A 22,455-nucleotide genomic window follows, 5' to 3' on the forward strand; every position below is an offset into this window, starting at 1 on the left:
CAAGGACTGCCTTTGAATAGCATTCAAAAGTTGTTTCAGAACATGGCTGCCATTTATTAACAAGTGTGAGTAAATTACACCTGTATACTGAGTGCTGTACCATCTCCCAATTCATGCTTTAAAAGTTTAAACAGCTGTAATTCAGCTTACCTCAAGGACTGCTACTTCTGATATGAGCATGTTAACTATGGACCAAATCAGACACATTTAAATAGCATACCTTTGTAAATTTGCATATGTATATACATTTCCTAATGCCATAGATGGTCTTACATAAAAGTAAGACTTGTGATGAAAAGCATTTCACTCATTCCAAGACATAAAAATTTTCACTGTAGTCTTCCCCTACTCCCAAATCTTTCCAGGCCTTCATACCTCTACTTATACCTATGAGCAAACATATATATTATGTTGAGTTGCTTACAACTTTTGCAAATATCAAAATTATTTCAAAAATGATTAACCAAACAAATCAGACAAGGGCATATCTAACAGATAGCTAAAGAATCCTTCAGAGCGGGAATGGGCAGAATGTCACATTTACTGGTGGTCACTTTCTCAGGAAAGGAGATGTGGCCAAGAAAGAAGTATGCTCACTCTCTCATGTGACCAAGACAAGAATGAGACCACAACAACACCATACTCCTTTCTCACAGCAGCACCAGAAGGGCATGTAGAAGATCAAGAGCGACTTATGGAATATGTTCCAGCCAACAGTCCAAGAACTTGGTTGTGTATGTTCTATGTAACTGAATGGCTTTGTATCTCCCCTCCCAAAAAAGCTATCTCCCATTAAGAGACCAATCTAAGTGAGCAAACAGGTTTACTTTGATAGCATACATTGCACTCTTCCTAAAATAATAATATCCTGTTAATGTTTCAACTATCCAAATATTAATAATAAAAGAATTTAATAGGCGAATAAGATACAGTGGTACAGAGATTTCTGCATAGAAGTTTTTTTTCCCAGTTGGGTTTTGGTGGTTAAGATATGAAGCAAGCATTTTAATAATTGTAAAGGTCTTATTTTGATCACACAATTCTGATTTCTGGGTTGCAGCATTTAGAGAGTATTGATTTTCTGCCCAAATCTTGCCAAGAGCTTTGTGCTAAAAATTTAAGATGTGTATTAATCTAGCTAGTACCAACATACAGGCAGTGGGTTCCACATTTCGGCTTATCCTACATTTCTTCTAAAGCAGCTGCTCTCTCAGTTGCTATCATATATACCCACAAACTTTAGATGTATTTTTGAACATGGAACAAGGAAACAACTTTAAAAGATAAACTGTACCTGTATCTCTCTACACTACTGTACCTGTATCTCTCTACACGTCTCTAGCTTCGTGTCAAAACACAGCACTTTAAAACAGTTTCCTGGTTCTTGAGACATAGCATTTTCATTGACACATCTCCAATCTTCTGTTGCAAACATGAGGGCTAGAAACACACACTATTAAACTGACCAATCTAAACCAATGAGATCCAACTCACTGGGTGACTTTAGGCCCATAATTATATATCAGGATTATTGAGAAAATAATTTTGTAAACCAAGAAGATAAGTGAGGGTTATTATTGGCTCCAACTACCAAGCTGCCATTTTGCAACTGGTAGCTCACAAAACAACTTTAAAAAGAGTGGACATTTTGATGTGTTGGCATGTTGTTGGTCAGTTGACTGTATTAATAAATTAATAATAATAACTTTTTAAAAAGCAGCTTTCAACAACCTAAAGACTGCCCAATCCTATTTTAGAGAGGTGACTAGTAAATTAACATATGACATTCATATAGGTAATATATTATCACATACATGAAGTTTGAAAGCCCATGACACTAAACAACTGAATATTGACAGCTAGGATGGATTACTTTCTTGGTGATTTCAATTGCCTCAATTGAGGATCACCAATTTAAACCAAAATTTCCACAAACAGGATATGAAGGTTGCTTCTGCTCACCAAGACAATAACCAGTCGTTCCCCCCCCCCCACATACACACAGGCCCTTACAAAAGCATATCACACTGCAAAGGGGAACTTATACCTTACACTGATGAATCACTATGGGTAGCCGTGTTAGTCTATCAATAGCAGTAGAAAAGGGCAAGAGTCCAGTAGCACCTTAAAGACTAACAAAAATTCTGGCAGGGTATGAGCTTTCGTGAGCCACAGTTCACTTGTTCAGATACAGCTAGAATGTGATTCCATCTATCCTTAAGTAGAGAAGAGTGAATTAGACACACAATGGCAACGTAAATGTCAAAAGCAAGTAAATTACATAAACAGGCGTGATTGGATTAGATCTGATATGCAGAAGGGTCATAGGCGTGGAGAAATTAGCATTGGTGATGAGACAGGAATCCCAGATCTCTATTTAATCCAGGAGAATGCATTGTCTTGAGCTTCATTATTAATTGTAATTCAGCAGTCTTTCTTTCTAATCTCCCTTTGAAATCCCTTTGTAAGACAACTGCTACTCTTAAATCAGCAACGGAATGTCCTGGAAGGTTAAAATGTTCCCCCACTTGTTTCTGAAAGTTGTGGTTTCTGATGTCAGATTTATGCCCATGTAGTCTTTGTCGCAGGGACTGGCCTATTTGTAAAATGTAGAGGGTGGAAGGCATTGCTGGATTGAGATGGCATAAATCATGTTAGAAGATGAACATGGGTATGAACCTGCTTTCTTGGGACTTGCAAATACATATGTTAATGCAAAAGTCAAATTCCTCGTTTATCTTCCTTAAAAAATTCTACCTCTGCAAGGGAGGGCAATTTATACCGGCCTTTATGATCCTATATAGAGCAATCATACATTCGATTCTTAGATATAATGCTCCAGTTTGATATACTGGCCATACAAAACACCTTGATAGTCTTCAAGTTAATTTTTTTCAGAAACTTGCTGGGTATTCTGAGATATATCTCCTCCTCCACTATATAGTTAGAACTGGAGCTCTCAAACGTATCTATTATATATATATATCAATCTGTCATTAAATTTCGGTACTCCCTCTTCGAGCCATCAACAGCTCCTGACATGTTTCAGTTGTTAATCTCAGATATCTTCTCTGTGTTCACACCTGGACTAGTAGGTTAGACAAAAGATTTTTCCTTCCAACAGAGCAACTGAAAGCTGAAAGGAATAGCACTGAGAAAGCAAGCTGTAAACAATTTCAAAAAGACAAAATTCTGTGCCTCCATGAGATACAAAGTAAGTCACTACACTGTTGGTAAGTCTCAAATATTTATAATTGAGAAATGGCTAGCACTGAACAACTTAAAAGTTAGAACACACCATCATCCATATTGGCTCAGTGAATTATCATGATGATATACAATAGGGTGTACCCAAAATTTTAGCGCCTGTGATAACATGCTAGGTGTTAAGCCTATTAGGAAGCCTACAACAGTACATGACTTAGTGTAATTTATAATGCTTAATCTCAGATGTTAGATACTTTCCTCCATGGCTCTCTTTTATTCAGAAAATCATGAACATCCAAATGTTGGCCGAGTTTTAAGAAACTATGGAGTACAGGGTTTAACGTATTTGTTTTATAGACAGATGGGATTTTTGAAACTCAATAAAAAATTAACTATAACTGAATTTAAGAATTTAAAAAATCCAAATTGGAAGTTCATTTTAAATCAATTCAAGTCTTCCTGTTACAGTCTCACCCTACCTATTAATCCTGTTGAGCATGACATATAGAATTTTACCTTACATGCAGGAAACACTTAAAACTCTACTATGGAGTAAGCAATTTATGTGCAATAATCTTCAATGGAGCCAGTGTGGTACAGTTATTAGAGGGGCAGACTAAGACCTCAGAGACCCAAGTTCAAATCCTCACTCTATCATGGAAGTTTGCTGGGTGACCATGGCCCAGTCACACACACCCAGCCCAACCTACTTCACAAGGCTGTTGAGGATAAAACAGAGGGAGGAGAACAATGTCAGCTGACTTGGCTCCCCCATTGGGGAGAAAGGTAAGGCACAAATGAAGTCAATAAATAAATAACGTTTTGTGGTATAGAGACCAAGTCCTGTTCCTTCAAAGCTGCAATGATTGATCTGTCTACCATAATTTTGCACAGTACAAAAGGTCCACTAAATTCAATACCATGCTTCACTTTAGTTCTGAATTTAGAATAGCATTGCTAATAAACTAGTTCCTCATTCAGCGTTTCTCATCATAACTGATGACATACAATAAGGATTGCCTTTATTGTCACTCCATTTCTGCTTCTTTTCCACCAGTCCTTAAGGGTGTGGGGAAACTCCTTTGGAGCCGGCATGACCCCGTGCTGGCGTAGGTGCCACCTTATCACAGAATAAGGTGGCACCTAGGCCAGCAGAAGGCAAACTTGCTGGCCCCCAGGTGCCACCGGCCCCCACAGCCCTGTTGCCCTGGGAATGCCCCTTTGAGCAGCGGCGGGGCTGCACCACCTCTTTTGGTGGCACAGACTCACTTTTTTTAATGGGGCCTTTCTATTTTCATTTTTCTTTTTTAAAGTTTTTTTTTAATGTTCACAGCAGCTGGGAAGCCTCTGAGGAGGAGGAATGGCTCTGCCACTCCTGGCCATTGAGGATCTACCCCCCCTTCAGAATTGTGCTCCAAGGTTCTTGTGCATATTGTGCCTTAGTCTCATCAGCTTTGTGCAACCCATTTATAAAATTTTAAAATATTTCATGTAAATATTAGGTTTTATTGCTAGAGAGTGAGATTCATGGGCTTTTAACAGTAGTTCATACATCCAAATAATGATTTCAGGCCGCATGCCAATTCACATACAGCATTTCTACACTTACCATAAGACTATGAGGAACTTAAAAAATTAAGTCTTAAATTTGTATAACTTTATAATGTATACTGCTGTTTTCATAAATCCAGCTTGCTTGAAAATGGACTGAATATCTGGATTCCTTATTTTCTTAGTCACAGTTCAGGTAATGTTGAGTAATTATATATAAACATATACAGGTTGAGTATTCCTTATCCAGACTGCTTGGGACCAGAAGTGATCTGTATTTCGGATCTTTCCGTATTTTGGAATATTTGCATATACATAATGGGACCCAAGTCTAAACACATTTATTTATATTTTATATATGTTCCATATACATTTTATACGCATAGCCTGAATGTAATTTTAAACAATATTTTAAATAATTTTGTGTACACTGAACCATCAGAAAGCAAACTGACATGCTGCTGAGGGCCTGTAATGCCTGCATTCCGGCTCAAAAAGTCTGGTTTTTGGGTCAGTCAGTATATCGGATGTCAGGATAAGGGATACTCAACCTGTATGTGCAATCAAACTCCACTACAATATTTGAGGTGATTGCTATCTGGAAAAGAGTAGCCATGTTGATGTTTTATCTCTGATGATCGTTCCACACACATGCAAGTCACCAAGATATTTCAGTCAGTCATCAAGTACCGTAATGAACATGCAAGCATCAACAAGCCTCTAGCTTTCAACCTACACTAACAGCAGTTAACTAGTAACTCCAGTCTGGGACTTAAAGATTAAGCTAACAAATGTCTCTTCTAGGCGACATTCATGTTTTATTATTTTTAATGGTTCAAACTAATTTTACCATACTTCTACAGCTGATTACCTACCTTGGGTTCCTAAAGCCCACTAGAATACCAAATACAGTGGGGTATTTCCAGCCACCAGCAAACTTAGTGGAACATCATGGAATTTTGTTCCTGGGGGCAGCAGACCCACAAGAACACCAATGGGACAAAGTAGGGGTCAGCAGTCAAGAGGAGAGAAATGGTTGGAGACCGCTGTCCCTTCTTTTGAAGAGCCTTTGGAACTGCTTGGTTGGATAAACCCAGCACACCAGGAAAGAATAGAAATATATATTTAGAATGTGCTTTTAGAAAAATAGTCTAAAGTTCTGAACACCATGGTAAACTTCAAAGAAAAAGGACTGTCCATTTCTTTCGCTGCAAAGTATGTTTAGAAGAATATAGTATCTTCAGTCTTAATTATACTTTGCATAATATACCTTAATATTTGGAAGGGGGGGGAGGAATGCCAATTGATTAGATACAACAAAGAACCAGCAGAAGGTTCTTGCCAACCTCAGTCTTTCCCAGCTTCTGCTAAGATCTCCCAAAAGCTGAAGCTAGTGGTCATGACACTAGAAGTGTAAAATGCTGGAATTTTGAAGCCAAAGAAAAATGAGTTTCCATATACACATCCCTGGGGGGAAAAACTGATTGGAAGGGGCATATTTGAATACATACAATATTTTCGTATCAAACCTAAACCTATTTTACTGTTTTAACAGCTAAAATAATTTATAATACAGTTAGCATAAACAATTGCCATATTTATGACATACAGCATATCTGGAATATTTATGGAATGTACAAGTATAAAAGCCTTGTTTTCTCTACTACAGAGAAAGAACCGCAAACTGTAGCAGTCTATGCTACCTTAGCACATGCAGCATAGTTTCTGCCATCTAAGAGGTAGCAAAAAAAAAAGTTGAAGATCAAAAAACATTTGTAGTACACAAAAGAAGTATTTGGATAGAAACAGTTTCATATGGTCACTACCACACTAGCAGCTTGCATATGTTGTGCTTGTCTACAGTAGACACTGGAATCATCATGCTTTAATCTAATACTGTAGACTGTCTTCCGCAAAAAATCTCCATATAACACATTTTAAGGAACATCTTTTATTCCAAAAGAGAAAAAACTCACAGCTGTTTCCCTTCAAAACTCCACAAAATCTACCAGATTTTTCATTAAAATGGGGGGGGGGGTTTAAAAACCCTCAAGTGTTTGTTTCCTCCCCTGTATATCTCTGCATGGTATTGCCAAGACTTATATGCCTCCGTTTTGTTGGCATCACTCCACATTCTGGTTAACACCTGGCCAGACTACCTGCGACAGATCTGGAATTGTCTGCAAGATTTCACAGGCTATATAGGCCTGAACTGTCCATAGAAGCTGAAATGACCAAACTGAGGCTACTGTAGTTTGGTCACATTATGAGAATGTAAGACTCACCAGAAAAGATAATAGCGCTAGGAAAAGGTGAAGGAAGCTGGAAAAGAGGAAGACCCAATACGAGATGGAGTGACTCAATCAAGGAAGCTATAGCTCTCAGCTTACAAGACCTGAACAAGGCTGTTAACAAATGGACGTTTTAGAGGTCATTAATTTATAGGGTCACCAAGAGTCAGAAGTGACATGAACGGCACTTAGCATACACACACCTATGCAGAAAGATTTTAAAGAAAGAGAGAAGCTTCAGTAGTGTCCAAAAGTATGCATTTCATGTCAAATTAAGAGCAACCCCCCTCCAAAAAACACACATGGACAATTTAAGCAGCAATTATTTTCTTTCTTATATCTTACAATATTTGTGTTATCAGTACCTTCATTCAATTTATACTAAAGATTTCTTCACACCAGCTCTCATTTAAACAGACCAATCAAACCTCTCCCTCATCTCCAACCTGTCTCCTCATCTGGAAGTATAGAAAGCTCCACCTTGTACTCCCTGTCACACCAATCAGGTTGCTTCCAATTTTCCCTGCCTTCTGGCAAGTCTGTGAATTTTACTCAGTCCTAAAGTTGAGCCCCCTTCCCAATAACAAAATGCATACTGCCCAGAACACGTTATCCTGCACACTGACAAGTTGCACACATGCCTGCTCGCCCAGGGGGCTAGAGTGAAGAGGGAGCTGGACAAAATTGTCACCACCTCACTTGTGTTAGAATGGAAATGCTACTTGCAGAAGCAAAAGACTTTGCTCACCTCCCTCCTCATACAGCTAAATGACATTGATCACGTCTTCCTTTAACCACCATCAGATTTACTGAAGGATCAACAGGTTGGTGGGGAACGGGCGGGGAGGAAACACCCATGAGCACCCTTGCAGTTGGGCCTTGCTGGGTCCAACCAAACTCTGGCAAAGGGACACTCCATATTAAAAAGCAGCTTATCCTATCTCAATAAAAAAAATTCTCACAGTTTAGACAATATAGCCAACTTGCACCTAAAAATACAATATTTTCCACAGAATCAACCAAGACATTGAAGCATCTGGTAGGCAAGTCTACACATACCATTAGAACTCTTGAATGAATTTACCTAAGATAGTCATAGCTAATTTGACTGATATTAATGTTGATATTGTCAACTGCTATTCTCTACTCTAGAAAACTAATGACTAATAAAAGAGCTTAAGCACCACTGGATTTTACAGCTTGCAGTTTGATTTGAAATCTATTATCAGCCAAGATCAGGACACCCCCAAGGGCAGCCTCAAATTTCTAAACAGAAGATATGACATTAATTCCCACGGGGGTGGGGGAGTGATTCTACCAGCGTACACAGAACATGTTTGATAAATATTAACAAAAAACCACACCACAAACATCACATGCCTAGCTACCTTCTAAATTGTTTAATCTATTAAATGCTTGACACATGTATGTGGCAACCAGTAACCTTGTTATGCTCTCACATAGTCCTTCCACTCCCTTTTTGAGGGGACAGGAATGTGTAAGTTGGGTGTATACAAGCAATGTATGCATACCCTATTTGTTTGTTTTTACAAGTTTGTTTTTGAGGGGGATGGGGGAGCTCTGCCCCTTTGTAACACAATAAATCCATTTTACTCATTTACCCTAATATTCAGAAGATTTATTTTATCTGGTCCTGTGGGACTTACAATTTTACTGCAAGTTTCACCAAAGTACTAAGCTATAGGTTGGGTCCTGCCATACAAAGATGCAAGGATTGTGTGTTCTCCGTCCCCAGAAGTTCTTTCCTACACATATGGTCCAACAGCCACCCAGCTTGGAAGGGGTTAAATCATCCTCTCCTCTCTTGTATCAGTGAGCTGCACTGACAGAAAAGAAAGAAAAGGCAATTTCATCCCCTTCCTCCTCTCCTCTGAACCCAACCCACAAAGCTATGAAGCAATGCAGTCTAAGAAATAAAACTTCCCGAGTGGGAAAAAAATTGCTGGGGAGAGGGGAACATGGGAAAGATCCACAACCATCAGCACCATCCCTGATTCTTCTTCCAAAGTATTTGCTATTAATGCACACAACATTATAACCAGTTAATCATGCATTTCCATGGGCGCCTATAAGTCAGGCAAGTGGAAAATAAACTGAATAAACTGTTCAAAGACAGACAGAACTACAGCATGCATAACAATAGCCACACCACCACGTACATCATGGGAATGAAATGAGAGGCAGCAAATAACATTCAACAGTTCTCACTTCAGTTGGAGACAAATCTGCTATTGATCACAAATTCATTTTATTTAATTAAAAACAACATGAAGTCAAGGCCTAATCATGCAGGCAATTATGCACACAAGAGTTGGGTTGAACTCGGAGTCTACAAGGTTTGATAGTGCGCAAATCTGAGACTTACTCCTCTTCCACCAGATTGGGAACATGTGAACAAGTTCTAAGCAAAATGTGTTTTTGCCGGCTTAAATGAACAAGGGGAGAAACTGGGGACCAGCAGGGAGATGGGATTTGCTTCCCTTTAAGTGATCACAGGGTCCCCACCATGGCAAGAAGCTTGGATCATGAAGGACATGCTTTCTGCTCCAAACATCCCTCTCTTCGGCCGACACTAGACATCTGGATCAGGGATCTAAGCCTGAACTACTCCAAGGCCAGAACAAGGCTGTTACTGCACTAGGTATTCCCAGCGATGTATCAAGAGTTTGGAAATGTAATAAAAAATTCTGTTTGCACTTTCAGTGTATTCCCACCAATGTATTAAGAGTTTGAAACTGTTTGTTCGCACTTTGTTTGGCCCCTTTAGCTGTGAAGACGTCTTCCAACCATTTTTTAGCCGTGGCATCCAAAAACCCTTTTAAAGCGATGTTTTTAATAACATTTTCAAACTCTTAATACATCGCTGGGAATACCTAGGGTGGTAACAGCCCAAGATTAGCTAGCTAGCAGGGGGTGAGGTGACAAGTGGGGCAGAAAGCGCACTGCATGCTTTCTACTCCAAGCCTCCCTTGCTAGCCAGGAGGAGCTTGGAGCTGTCATAACCATAAGATTGGCTGGAAAATGGGAGACTGCTCCAGCCCTTGCTCAGTGTTCTTTGGGCTTTGAGTGCTCACCCTCTGGCACTGCCCCAAACACACTCTCAAAGCCTCAAGGGTACCTGGAAAAGCAGGGAACAGGTTGTTTTTTGCTGCCTGAGGATGGCTGCAAAGGAGATTGTTGTTACTTCTTCTTCCTACTTCTGCTGTCAACATTGGACAGCTTAAAAACAATTCACAACAGTTTACTGTAGGTCCCCTCTTGTATGATAAGCAATGGTATTTTTCCATTCTTAAATAACAAAACATTCCTAGTTTCTCCAATTTAACAAACTCAATACAGAAGGGAAAGTCCTGGACAAATACCACCAATGAAGACAGCAGCAAGTTAGATGAAGCTCTGGCTTGACACTGTGTCCTATATCATTTCCCCCTCCAGCCTACTTTCAGTGCCAGTGGATACAATGTCAGTTGTTCCAACCTTTCTGTATACCAGTCGTAGAAGCACATCACCCACACAACACGGTTCATAAATAATGTACACCATACCTTCGCCATAGTGCATCTGTGGCTTACCCTGTCACTACCTCAGGACAGCTATCACAAACGTTCTGTGGCAAATGGTGTTTCAGTAGTATGTAGAAACCTGTGTCTCATGGTATCGTCACAGTGAGCAGTTATTCTGCATTTTAGGATATAAGGGCCTGGACCATACGAAAGGCGCCATACCACATGTATTGGCAGGCCTTCTTTGTTTTATTCTTGGTTAGTGATCTTTTGACAAGATCGCCTCAGTCTCCTGAGTAAGCTGAACAGTCATGAGATAAGAGGATGGATCTTCTTATGGATTAAAAATGAGTTAAATGGAGAAAATTAATTGTTCTCACAATGGAGGAAAGTAAGCCATGGGGTTCCACAAAGATTGGTACTGGGACCAGTGTTACTTAATATGTTCACAAATGATCTGGAATTGAGGGAAAGCAGATTAGTGGCCAAATGTGCATCCAAACATTTTGGTGAAACCAAAGCAGATGTCTCTTAATTGGGCATGTGAGAGACAACATAGTATATGAAGTTCAATGTAGGTAAATTGCAAGGTAATGCGCATAAGAGCAAACAAATTATGTCTTTAAATATATAATGAGGGGGTGTGGCTGACGGCAACTGAGAAGGAAAGAGGTCTTGGGGTTATAGTAGACAGCTCAATGAAAATGCTGACAGTGTACAGTAGTGGTAAAACAAATGTCTTGCTGTGCATTATTAGTGAAACAGAAAATAAAATGGCCAATATTGTAATTCCCTTGTATAGATTTAAAGTGAAAGCTCATTTAGAATAAGGCATACAGTTCTGGTCACCATATTTCAAAAAATATGGTGGCTAAAGAACCTATGGTTTCCAGTTTAGAAATGGGAGTGGGGGGATGACAACATTAGAGTGGCTTATACAATTATGCATAGGAGAGAACCCTTTCTCACAATATTAGAATTCAAGAACAGCCTATAAAATTGATGGGCAACAGATTCAGGATGGACAAAAGGAAGTACTTCTTCAGTCAACAAAGAATTACATTGTGGAATTTGATGCCAGGGGATATAATGATTGCCACTCTCAGAGATGGCTTTGAAATGGGATCTGATGTATTCATGTAGAAGAGGTCCATTAATCGCTACTAGCCCCTGATGACTAAAGGAAACCTCCACATTTACAGCACTAACCCTCTGAATACCAGCAACAGGAGGCAACATCAAGGGAGAGCTTTGGCTTCTATGCCCTGTTTGTTGCCCCCTCAGCTGGCTGGCACCTATATGAAACAAGATGCTAGACTAGATGGGAAACTGGTATAATCTAGCAGAGCACCACTTATTTTTACATGATACTTATCTCGGGTCAAGAAATGTATTACTTTCTTGAGGCGGTTCCATTTATCTTTTTCATTTCCTCACTTTCTGAGTTTAGAACTTACCCCTTTAAGGAGTAACTCTATATCTATCTCTCCACAGGCTCTTTCACAGTTGCTGGTTACTGTTGTCTGTGGCTGTACCATGGATCTTAAACTGCCTCTACTGTTCCACAGTTATTCCAATTCCAGAGTCCCCGCCTTACCATTCTGCCCACATTCTACATCCACTCAAGCATATATCCAAGTTTTTCAATCTTAAGTCTATCGTGCTGAGGAGCCACTGGGCAGGCTCGTCATTAGGAAGAGGTTCAGGTCACATTTGCCTACACTATTGCAGAAACACAGTCAAAATGGGGAGGGGAAAAATAAGGGAAGGCAGGCAGGTCACAATATATTGCATTTCCAAACTACCATCAAATGAGCATGTCTATCTGCTAATTACAGACAAGCTCCAAGAACTAGCAATCCTCCTCTTTAATTTAGGAACAAAGGAAAGGGCTACCTGACAACTGTCTGAAGAAAAAGGAAACACCATGACACAATATCTATTTTTACAGTTAGATCCATAAAGCAACTAAGTAGAACCTAGTTTCCAAGATGCAGCATGGCATTAGTTTACCTTCATGGGAAGAGCACATCTACTTTTACTCAATGGAAAGGTGACCAGTTTAGAGGTACTCGCTTGTATGGTAAGAACCAACCACTGGGAAACCAAATGCAGTACGGCTTTTATTTTTACTCACAACTTGCATACTCACAGTTGCATTTATGTGTCTATTATTTTTAGATTCCATGTCTCACTATTATTTCTAGTTATGATAATTACTACACCAACTGACAGCTTCTTGGCATATTTAAGTTAATCACTCTTTGCCTCAATGTTCCTAGCCAACTAGAAGTAGCAATATAGCCCTCCATTTCTATCATGCTTTATCTATGACCAGGGAGCTGCAAGTATAGAAGGCTTCATGCACGCTGCTGTGTTTGCACCTACAGAGAACAGGCTACTTTCTGTTCCAGACATAGAACTGTTTATTTAGAGTATTTATTTGCCTCTTCTCCATACAAATGCCCAAAGAAGTTCACACCAGCAATGTCAACACACGTACTTTCATATATACTGATCCACATATTCATCACTGGGTGAGAACACTTCTCTTTACACACAGCAGACTGCTGCTTTCATGCTACAGCTGGCCCATATTCTGAAAATTGCCTCTGTAAATATATTAGTCACTAGATCAGAATATGTTTTTCAGTAAGATGTGAACACTGTTTACATGCACAGGTTATTATCAAATTAGATATCCAAAGGAACCACAAAGTCATTTGAACTTTCCACAGTTCCTATATTTTTTTACAAACTATCCAACAAATGAATTTGTACAGTAATCTCTTAGCTTTATCAAAGAGCCTTTTTACCCTATTCAATCTACAACTTTCAGTTCTAAAATTTCATTGCAGTAATTTACAAAACATTTTCTTTCTGTTTCTAGATATAGCAAAAAACATAGCTTATCAATCCTACTTTGGAACAAGTACACTGACATGTTACCCAAGTGTTGCAAAACACATTGTTTTACTAGTTTTGTGCTTCATTTCTGTACCTGCATGAATGCCTTACTTATAATCTAAATTGCAACGCATCACACTGCAACACCATTGTTAGAACAACACAGTATCACCAAGGAACTGAACATATCTCTATAAACCTTTGGACAAAGCTATTTCTTGTCTTCATTCTAATCAGAAACCCCAATCTCATAGAAAATTCTTTTGAAGCTGTGTGTTGAGTAGTATCCAACAAATATGCTAAACAAACAACATCATGAAGGATTAGTAAAGTTTCAAACAAAAAAATCTAGAGGGAATGCACAGAGATGGACATCACTAGTACTATAAGAGAAATAATCAAGGAATGTATATATTTTAAACATTTCCCTGCAGCCTTTCTACCTAAACAGGGTCCCTAAGGTAGTGAACATCAAAACGTTAAAATACTGAAGACATTAAAATAGTATTTAAAATCGAATATATGTATAGAATAAACAGTTCAATGAAAAACCACATAAACACACAAAAACTCAACAAACAGGGAGTAAGTTCAACAACAATTATTGGATTTGGGTTTGTTTAAAAAAAACTGCTGTAAATCAGCTCTTGAGTTCTGCCTAAAATAATTCATTGAAACAATCTGGATTTTCCTCACGAAGCCAAGTTTACGTAAACACTGACCTACCTGCTTAAAAGATCTGCAACTATATTGATGGCAAAGAAAGCGACTCCTATTTGAAAGTAGAGAGGTATTTAAGAATGGATTCTCTAGCAGCAGCAAGCTTTATTCCAGGAAAGTAGTGTCTAATCATACGAAAACAACCCATACTTATGCAGTCTATGAAAAGCATCTGTTATTAAAGATTATAGACACTGTAACAAGTTCAATAGATCTTGCTACCAACAAATGCATTTAGGATGGGGCATCTTTCTTTCTACAATTAGAAAAACAGTAGCCTTTTAACATGTGCATGTGTATAAAAATTTTCTTTGACTCTAGGAGCAAGCCCAAAAATCTAGGGGCCAGTCTGATTTTTCAGCCATTAGGGTTTCATGTCCCAGTTTCCTAATGATTTTAATCACAACACTTAACCCCAACCTCTTCAGTTCCTTGTAATTTTATTAAAGTTATGACAAATGTGTTGAGGCACATAAATACAAGGGCAACCCTGGTTGTCAACACCGCAACAAAATGCTAACCTCTAACCCTAACCTAATTTCTCCCCAATTGTTCATAATTCCATTATTTTTAATGCTCCATTTAATTACAATGCTTTATTTGAATACTAAGCCACTATAGAAAGCAAATGATTAAGAAATTAATTCTACCACCTTGGTGTGTGTGTGTGTGTAAACAAGCAATGACAAAAACTTTGTGCACATTTAATATTATGTCACACAGGAAAACACTTTGATAAATAATGATAGCCTTTAGACTAGATCCAGCCAGCTTTTTGCTCAATAGCCAATTCCCCTCCTTATTACTGCCCTCATTCCACATGGCTTTTGTCTATGCAGGTCTCATAACCCAAACATAGTCCTATGCTGGTCAAAGGGCATCTCTGCCTTCCTTTTTTTGCCAATGGAAAAGCTGGTTGGATCCAACACTTTGTAACTGCTGAGACATGCAATAAAATCACTGCTGAAATTTCTAGGTGCCATGGCGACCTGGAACTTGTCAAACCACTTTCACCCTCTTATTGTCCACTTTTGCTCAGCCTCATCACAAAGTCAATGCCAGTGAGACCTCAAGGTAACCCAAAAGGTTATGCTGTTCCCTAGATACTGTCTACAAAATGACTGTTACCCATACCTGGTATAGGATTTTTTGAAGGACCAGAAACTTTGGATCCACAATTTTTACATGGGGTTTACTAGCATTGTATTTACAAAATCTAAAAGGATGGCAGCGTCAAAAGCTAAAATTAATCAGCTTGTGTACACTTATAAAGGTTTTTAAGAGGTTTACCATATTCATGTCCTTAGAATGTGAATTATAAAATACTTAATTTAGAAAATGGATGTGTACAAATTAGTAATGCATTAGAACATAAGTACCACTACTTTACATACTTATTGATCTCTGAAGTAAGAGGGAGCATTCCTCTATGCAGCATAAAATGAAATACAAGATCTGATTCAAGTTTCATTGTCTTGGTTTGCAACTTGTTTGTGGCCAGACTTGAAGCAAAAGCAGGATTAAATGGTCATAATAAACTAGAGTGACAGCCTTTCCTATATGAAGACTGTTCAAAATCTAGATGTTTAAGACTTCAATTGTAACATACAAACTTACTATGAAATTCCAGTGAACTTAGTGATACTGACATATGAACAGAAAGGCTAGAAGTACTGAGACACCAGGCTAATAAGTTTAAAAAATTAACTGCTCTGGTTAAATGTGTTTCATTATGGTAGGCATATTTTTGTTTCAAGAGTGCTGTGAAGGATCAACATCAGTATGTGCCCATAAGCAACTCTACTTTTAAACCAGGTTAGCAAATCATGCATCAGTTCCTTATGACTCCTTCCTTCTCTACATGCAGAAAGCAGATTGGTCTTATATGCATGGTTCAATGTTCCTGCATAGAATGAGTAGCATATTTATAAAAATGTTAATGAATCAAGACTCAGAAGTAGTTCACACAATACATTTTTCTCTCCACATGCCATCCTAAGATTCCTTAGGTAGAGTAGTTTACAAGTTGGGCTGACATTGAGAACCAACTAAGATGTGTACTCATCACCAGCCTCTTCCCAGCAAAGGGAGGCAGTCTTGACTAGTACATCATGCTAAGCTTCACAGGTGCTCTGAGGCTCCCAATGAGCAATGTAACTGCAGAGGTGAGCTCCTGCTACACTCCCCAACTCTGAGGTGGGAGGGAAGGGTGCTCTAATGTTTGGAAAGCAGCCTAATGTTTTCAGAACTTTTGTACAAGATCAGAGACAGCCCCCACCATTTTCCATGCCACAGAGAAGTACAGAGACTTGATTTAAAAAATGTGCAAACAGTTGTAAACACAATTGTGGACTCCTGCTCAGATATGTGTCCACCTACATCAGGGCTGGCCAATGTGGTTCCTCTTGGCTTATCAAATTGTAACTGAAATACAGTGATAGCATTTCTTCATAAGAAAAATGACCCACAGTATACTGCAACATCTGCTTTTGCATTTTAGATGCAATGCCTGAACATTTTTGTTCTGCCACTGTGACACTCTTATGTTACGGGAGCTTACGAAGCCCTTGCCACTATAGAGAGCCTGAATACCCACAAGAAAATCAATTTGTGCTGTGAACCCTCTGGATCACTATCTGGAGAATCAAATGACCTCTGAAGGTACAGAAGTTGACAATATTTAACATAAACAAAAGGTAGTGTGAACTGAACAACAAACGATATGGCTGAAATTAGTTGATATGATCACAGCAGCACTTTTCCAGTTACTGCAAAGGCAGGAATTGATGCCTTGCATGACTATGATCATGCAGCTCCTATCACACTTGAGGCTGAAAGACAATAACTTGTCAGCCATGACTGGTTCATAAAACAGGGCAGTCCAACACTTATACATCAGTCATATTTGCCATAAGCACAGCAGTGTTTCTCTCACAATATGAATAGGAACAGATGTGTATGGGTGTCTATAGGATGCACATTAGGAATGGAGACTCCCAGATTCACGCTCTTGGATACTTAAGGTTGTGTGTCCATTCCTTTAGACTGTACCAACAAATGTGACCTTCGCACAAAACATGGAGCTGTAAAAAGGAAAATACAAACTGATCTATCCTGAAAAAGGAGAACTGAGTAAACAAGCAACTTAAACACATCCATTCTCCATTCTTCCTCCTCACAAACCTCTAAAATGCCATAACCAAATTCAAGCTGGGACCACTTTAAACATCTCTTATACTGTTACAACTTGTATTAGAGAAAGGACAATATACAACTATGGCAAGGGACTCACAGATTTTTGCTAACTTTTATAACCACTCATTATTTGTGGTTACTATTGACACCCTTCTTACCACTTAAGGTGGGGCAGGGGAAAGTCCTCCCTCTGATCTCAAACTGAACTTTGGAAGTGATCTCTAGTAGCAAGTATATTTGTAGATCTCCTTGATTATCTTAATGAGTTTTTAAATTCTGTCTGCATGTGCTGGGAAGTCACAATGTTGCCAAACACTCAACATGTAATGGAAGACCTAGACAATCAAAAATATGTAGTTATCATGGCTGTTCCACCAATACTGGCCTGCTTTGCATGTAGCAAGCAATGTTTCATGGATCTCTAAGCCTAGTATTAACACAATGAATCATAATACAAAATAAAGGAATTTCTTCAGTTAGTTTCCCCTAGTCTGAAAAAAAGGGATATTATATGACCTACTTCTAAGAAACAACTACCATATCAAATGCCCAACACAACACCACACCTAGAACATGCTACAATTCTTCTGTCAGCCTCCTAAAATAAAATGTTATCCAGCTTCCGATATAAGTTGCTTGAATATTTACAGGCAGAATGTATTATAAAAACACACAATGGTATTGGCAATTGACTACTTCCTAAAGATTGGATCCAACAGAACTCTTTCCTCCAATTTGATTACTCACTTAGTGCAAAGGAACCATTGGATTTAACCCAATATACATGAAAATGCTTTTCAGCCACAACTACAATGTTACATTAGCAGACCTTACTGGTACATGTCCTGTTGTCTGACTGTTGCTATTCTAGTTCTGTATGCTATGAAGCTCAATATTTTTGACAGCACAGCTCAATGAGTTCCCGTATTTTTGTATATATGCTATTGCCCAAGACTAATGTGGAACAGATAATCAACTTACGTCAGTATGTTTAAAATATTAAGTACTAAAAAATTTCCAAACTTACTATGTTTGAATGCTTATGACCTTTAAGAACAATGACAAAACTTTGGTTTCTTGTTAATACCATATTTCAGTAATGAACCTGGATAAACCTGTAGTTGTGAACAGCAATCTCGTAGAATGGTTAACGCTATAAGCTCAAATTCAATAGTTAAAAATATGATACATATATATTTTCCAGAAATAGCAGGAGTTTCAAGGATTCTCTCAAACACCTGAATAACTGAAAGGTGCATTATTTTTACAGGATGGGTCCTATTTAAAAGTTTTGTTAGTTTCCAAAACACTGCTTTCTTGTATTAAAATATTTTGTCAGAAAATAAATTAACAACACTCCATATTACAGTTACTAAAAAGTAATTTTGTTTTTAAAAATAAAGATGTAAGTGACAATCACCTGTTTCAAACTTCAGGCAATGATTTTTCTCCCAATAAAGTAGAACATACAGCACTTTAACACTTTTGCATTGTTTCAACAGTGCAGTACTACTTGGGACAGTGTGTGAAAGACATAAAAGCTAGACCTTCTAAGCTCTTTCACCATCATAGTCTAGTCTCTATTTATCAGCATGTGTTTTTCATAAACCCATGCCACTTCTAGAATAAAAGATAGTTAGAAACTTTCATAAGAGTACTCGGGAAGGAAGTTGTTCTCTCTGTAACACTCTAAAGAGCAAGGCAGAGTTCTGCAAATGTGCTCTAAGCATCCAGCTACATTTAGCTTTCAGCCTTTTTATTATCATTGTCAATGAATGGGGCCCCAGTCAAATTAAGCTGCCATTTTAGGTTAAAGACTGAAGAGCCTCTGTCGTGCAACAGCAAGACAAAAAACACTCCAACCAACAGCTGCAGCATTCTAACTGGAAAAAAATCTACTAAAAAATATAGCTCACAACTGTGTTTAACAATATATATATATATATATATATACACATACATAATACTCACACATTACAGCAAACTAACTGGGTTTATAATTGGGATAAATCGGCTACCCATGCTGTTAGGGTCATAGTCATTAAGATATTTGCGGCCGTTAGAAGGGATGATCTACGAGAAAACAGAAATATTTTTTGTTCAACTTTTATCTTTATTTTATTGTGTATTATGCTAGAAATGCAAGCACATTTCCTTCAGGAAATAGATTGGACTTCAAAACAGAAAAAATAAATTTCAAGCCATATATTTCCACAGCAAAAAAAGAAACAAAAATATATTGGTTTAAAATGAACAGTTTTCAAACTGATATCTACCAGCACTAAGTTGCAGGAAAAGCTAACTGCAAATAAAGAATATCTAGACCTACTTGAAAAGCACATTCAGTACCATACAAAACAAAGACAAAGTAGAATGAGTTGCCTGGTGTATATAACAATCTCTAGCAATGCAAAGGAAACTCTCCATGCATTGCTACTTTTCTTTTGTCCATTGTCCGTTTAAAACTACTTTAAAACCAAGTCTTGAACACTAGCCAAAAGTGATCTGGAGACTCATCAGATTTACTGTCAACGCAATAAATCCAGAGCTTAACACCGCCACTCCAAGGGCTGCCCCCCCCCGTCAATTCGAGGGGGTCCCTCACAGTACAGAAGAGTGTCCCCTTATGTACTGCTATCAGGGGGAAAAATGAATGTAATATAATGATGGCTGCTCCTTCTCCCTGAGACTCGCCAACAGCCTTCGCTCCCCACCCCCTCATGCGCCCCCCCTCACTTCTCCAGTGTCCACTTCTGTATTCTGCACCCACCCACCACAGCCGAGGCAGAAACCAAATCCCTGGCCAGCCTCATTTCCCTGTATGAATCAATCCTAAACGCACACACACTCCCTGACCGCCTGGCCTCAAACCACCTTTTCCGCTCACCCTCAAAATGGCCTTGGTTTCGGGAAGGGAGGGGGAAGGAAAAAAAAAACTACGTCCACTAGGGAGACTTCTCAGCGACCCGCTCCCGATCAGGGGAAGAGACACAGAGAGAGAGAGAGAGAGAGAGAGAGAGAGAGAAGCGCGCAGGCGAAAGGCGATTGGGGGGGGGGTGTTGCTGTACAAAAAGGGAAGCTGACTTGGTCCGCGGGGTTAAGTCTCTATTATGTTACTGCCGCTACCGCCGCCAGCCCACTACGCTTAGGTAGCGTCTCTCTCCCCTCTTCCTCCACCACCACCACCGCCACCCTTTCTTCTTGGGCTGTTGGGAAACAGTCGAGAGCACCCCTCCCCCCCTCGCACACCCGGCCCCCCGCGTGCGACTCCCGTTCCGCTCCCACCCGCCAGCCTCCTCGCTCCTCTTCAGCAAAGACAAATAACCCCAACGCAACCTCGTGCCTCTTTCTCTCTCTCCCCCCCCCCAATCTTTTATTTCTTTCTCTTCTCACCCCCCCTCACCTATTTCCTCGGGTCCTTTCTCTGCTTGCCCCCCCCCACCCGCCGCCCCAGTATCTCCCCACCGGCTCCGTGTGTTCGCACGGTGCCCCCGGGTCAGGCTGGCGGGGAATAGGGTGGGGGGGCGGCCCCCGCACTTTGTTAGCGCTTGTTGTGCTGCCAGGGCCGGGAGCGCTCAGCGTGGCCAGCAGGGCGGAGGAGAGGGGGGGGGAGAGAGCGCTCCCGGGAAGCCGCTCGGCCCCTCGCCTTCATCTCTCTCTCCCCCCCCCCCGCAGCCACCACACAAACACACACGTCGCCCGCCCCGCCGCCTCCGTTCCCCCCCACCACCCCTGGAAGACTTTCCTCCAACTTTTTCCTCCCATTTTAATCTCACCCTCTTCAAAACTTGCGCTCGAGGAAGACGGCCGGGAAACACAGGAGCCGCCGCACTCGCTCCGGCGTGCTCGCTTCCACCCTTCCCCCCCCCCGGCAAAGCCATTTACATCCTCGAGAGGGGGGGGGGAGATGCACATGGGCTGAGCGAAGAGCCGGGCGAGGAGCTTCAAGCGCACACCCCGGACTCGACTTCTCGCCTCCTCCCCCCCCCCACCAACGGCCGACCAACCGACCGACCTGCTGTGGGGCCCGGCCAAGCGGGGCAGCCGCTTCGTGGCCGGGCGCGCCGCTGCCCTCTAGGCTGCGTCCGAGCCGACTCTTAAGGGCGGCGGGTCGCTCACCGGGTCAGGACCGGCTCGGCGGCTTCCTCCGGCGTTTGAGGGGAAAAGGGGGGGGGGAAGGGAGGTTAAAGAGACCGAGAGCGCCTCTTCCTCCCTCACAAACAAACAGAGGGAGCCACACAGAGAGAGAGAGAGAGAGACGCGCGCGCACGCACCGGGAGTTGGTTTCGGCCCGACGGTCCAAGCGGAGGCAGGCGGAGGGTCCCCCAGACCAGGGCCGGCGAAGAAAGGGGGGAGGGTCACTGAGGGGTCTCCGCCGGGGTCCCGGCTCCGCTTCGCTCCTTTGTGTAATTTCACTCGATTCAAGTTTAATCCGATAGTTCCCGAGCGCGCCCGCAGAAGCCGAGCGACACAACCAGCCAGCCAGGCGGCTGCCGCTGCTGCTACCGCCCCCTGCCTGCCCGCTCGCCCGCCCGCCCCCGTCGCTCGCTCGCTCCCTCCCTCCGCCCGCCACGAGGCGCGCCCCCGACACCCCTCCTCCCTCTAGCGGGCGAGCGGCGGAGCGTGAGAGAGGGAGCGAGCGCGCGCGCGCCCGCAGGCCCCGCCCACACGGTGCTGCACGTCATTCACCCGTCTGGCATAATTTATGCAAGAATCCAGCCCTACTGAAAAGGGCGAAAGGCGGGGGAGGGGTGGAACGGGTCAGGTCACTAACCTTCCTCCCCTCCCACCGTCGGGGCCGGGCGCAGCCTCCGCAGCCCACGAGGAAATTGCCCCCTCCAGGGAGGGAAGGAAGAAAGGCTGGATGGGGGAGGGGGCGCCAAATGCTGACAGGGCGCTGGGGACAGCGATGCTCAGACAAGTCGACACCCTTTCCCTTCCCCCCCTCCCCTTTCTAACCTCCTCTCCCCCCACCAAGCGACAACGGAAGGGGAGGCGGGCAAAACAAAAAGGTGGGGGGGGAGGCAAGGGATGGTGTTCAATGTGTGGATATCGACATG

At 41.2% G+C, this 22,455-nt stretch overlaps 1 protein-coding gene across 3 annotated transcripts in view; it reads right to left on the reverse strand.

Moving 5' to 3' along the window:
- CHD7 (chromodomain helicase DNA binding protein 7) overlaps positions 1 to 21,714 on the reverse strand; it is a 190,723-nt gene extending 169,009 nt beyond the window's left edge. For 2 of the 3 annotated variants that reach the window (XM_056854271.1, XM_056854268.1), the window contains exons 1-2: positions 21,670 to 21,712; positions 19,367 to 19,468 (exon numbers count right to left, since the gene is read on the reverse strand). The gene's annotated coding sequence lies outside the window, so the exon portion shown is untranslated. Of the gene's footprint in view, positions 1 to 19,366; positions 19,469 to 21,669 lie in introns of all 3 variants that reach the window. The other variant, XM_056854270.1, reaches the window with a different exon arrangement.
- Between the last annotated feature and the right edge of the window lie 741 nt (positions 21,715 to 22,455).

This window comes from Euleptes europaea, chromosome 8, assembly GCF_029931775.1.
Source record: "Euleptes europaea isolate rEulEur1 chromosome 8, rEulEur1.hap1, whole genome shotgun sequence".
Lineage (NCBI taxonomy): Eukaryota > Metazoa > Chordata > Lepidosauria > Squamata > Sphaerodactylidae > Euleptes > Euleptes europaea.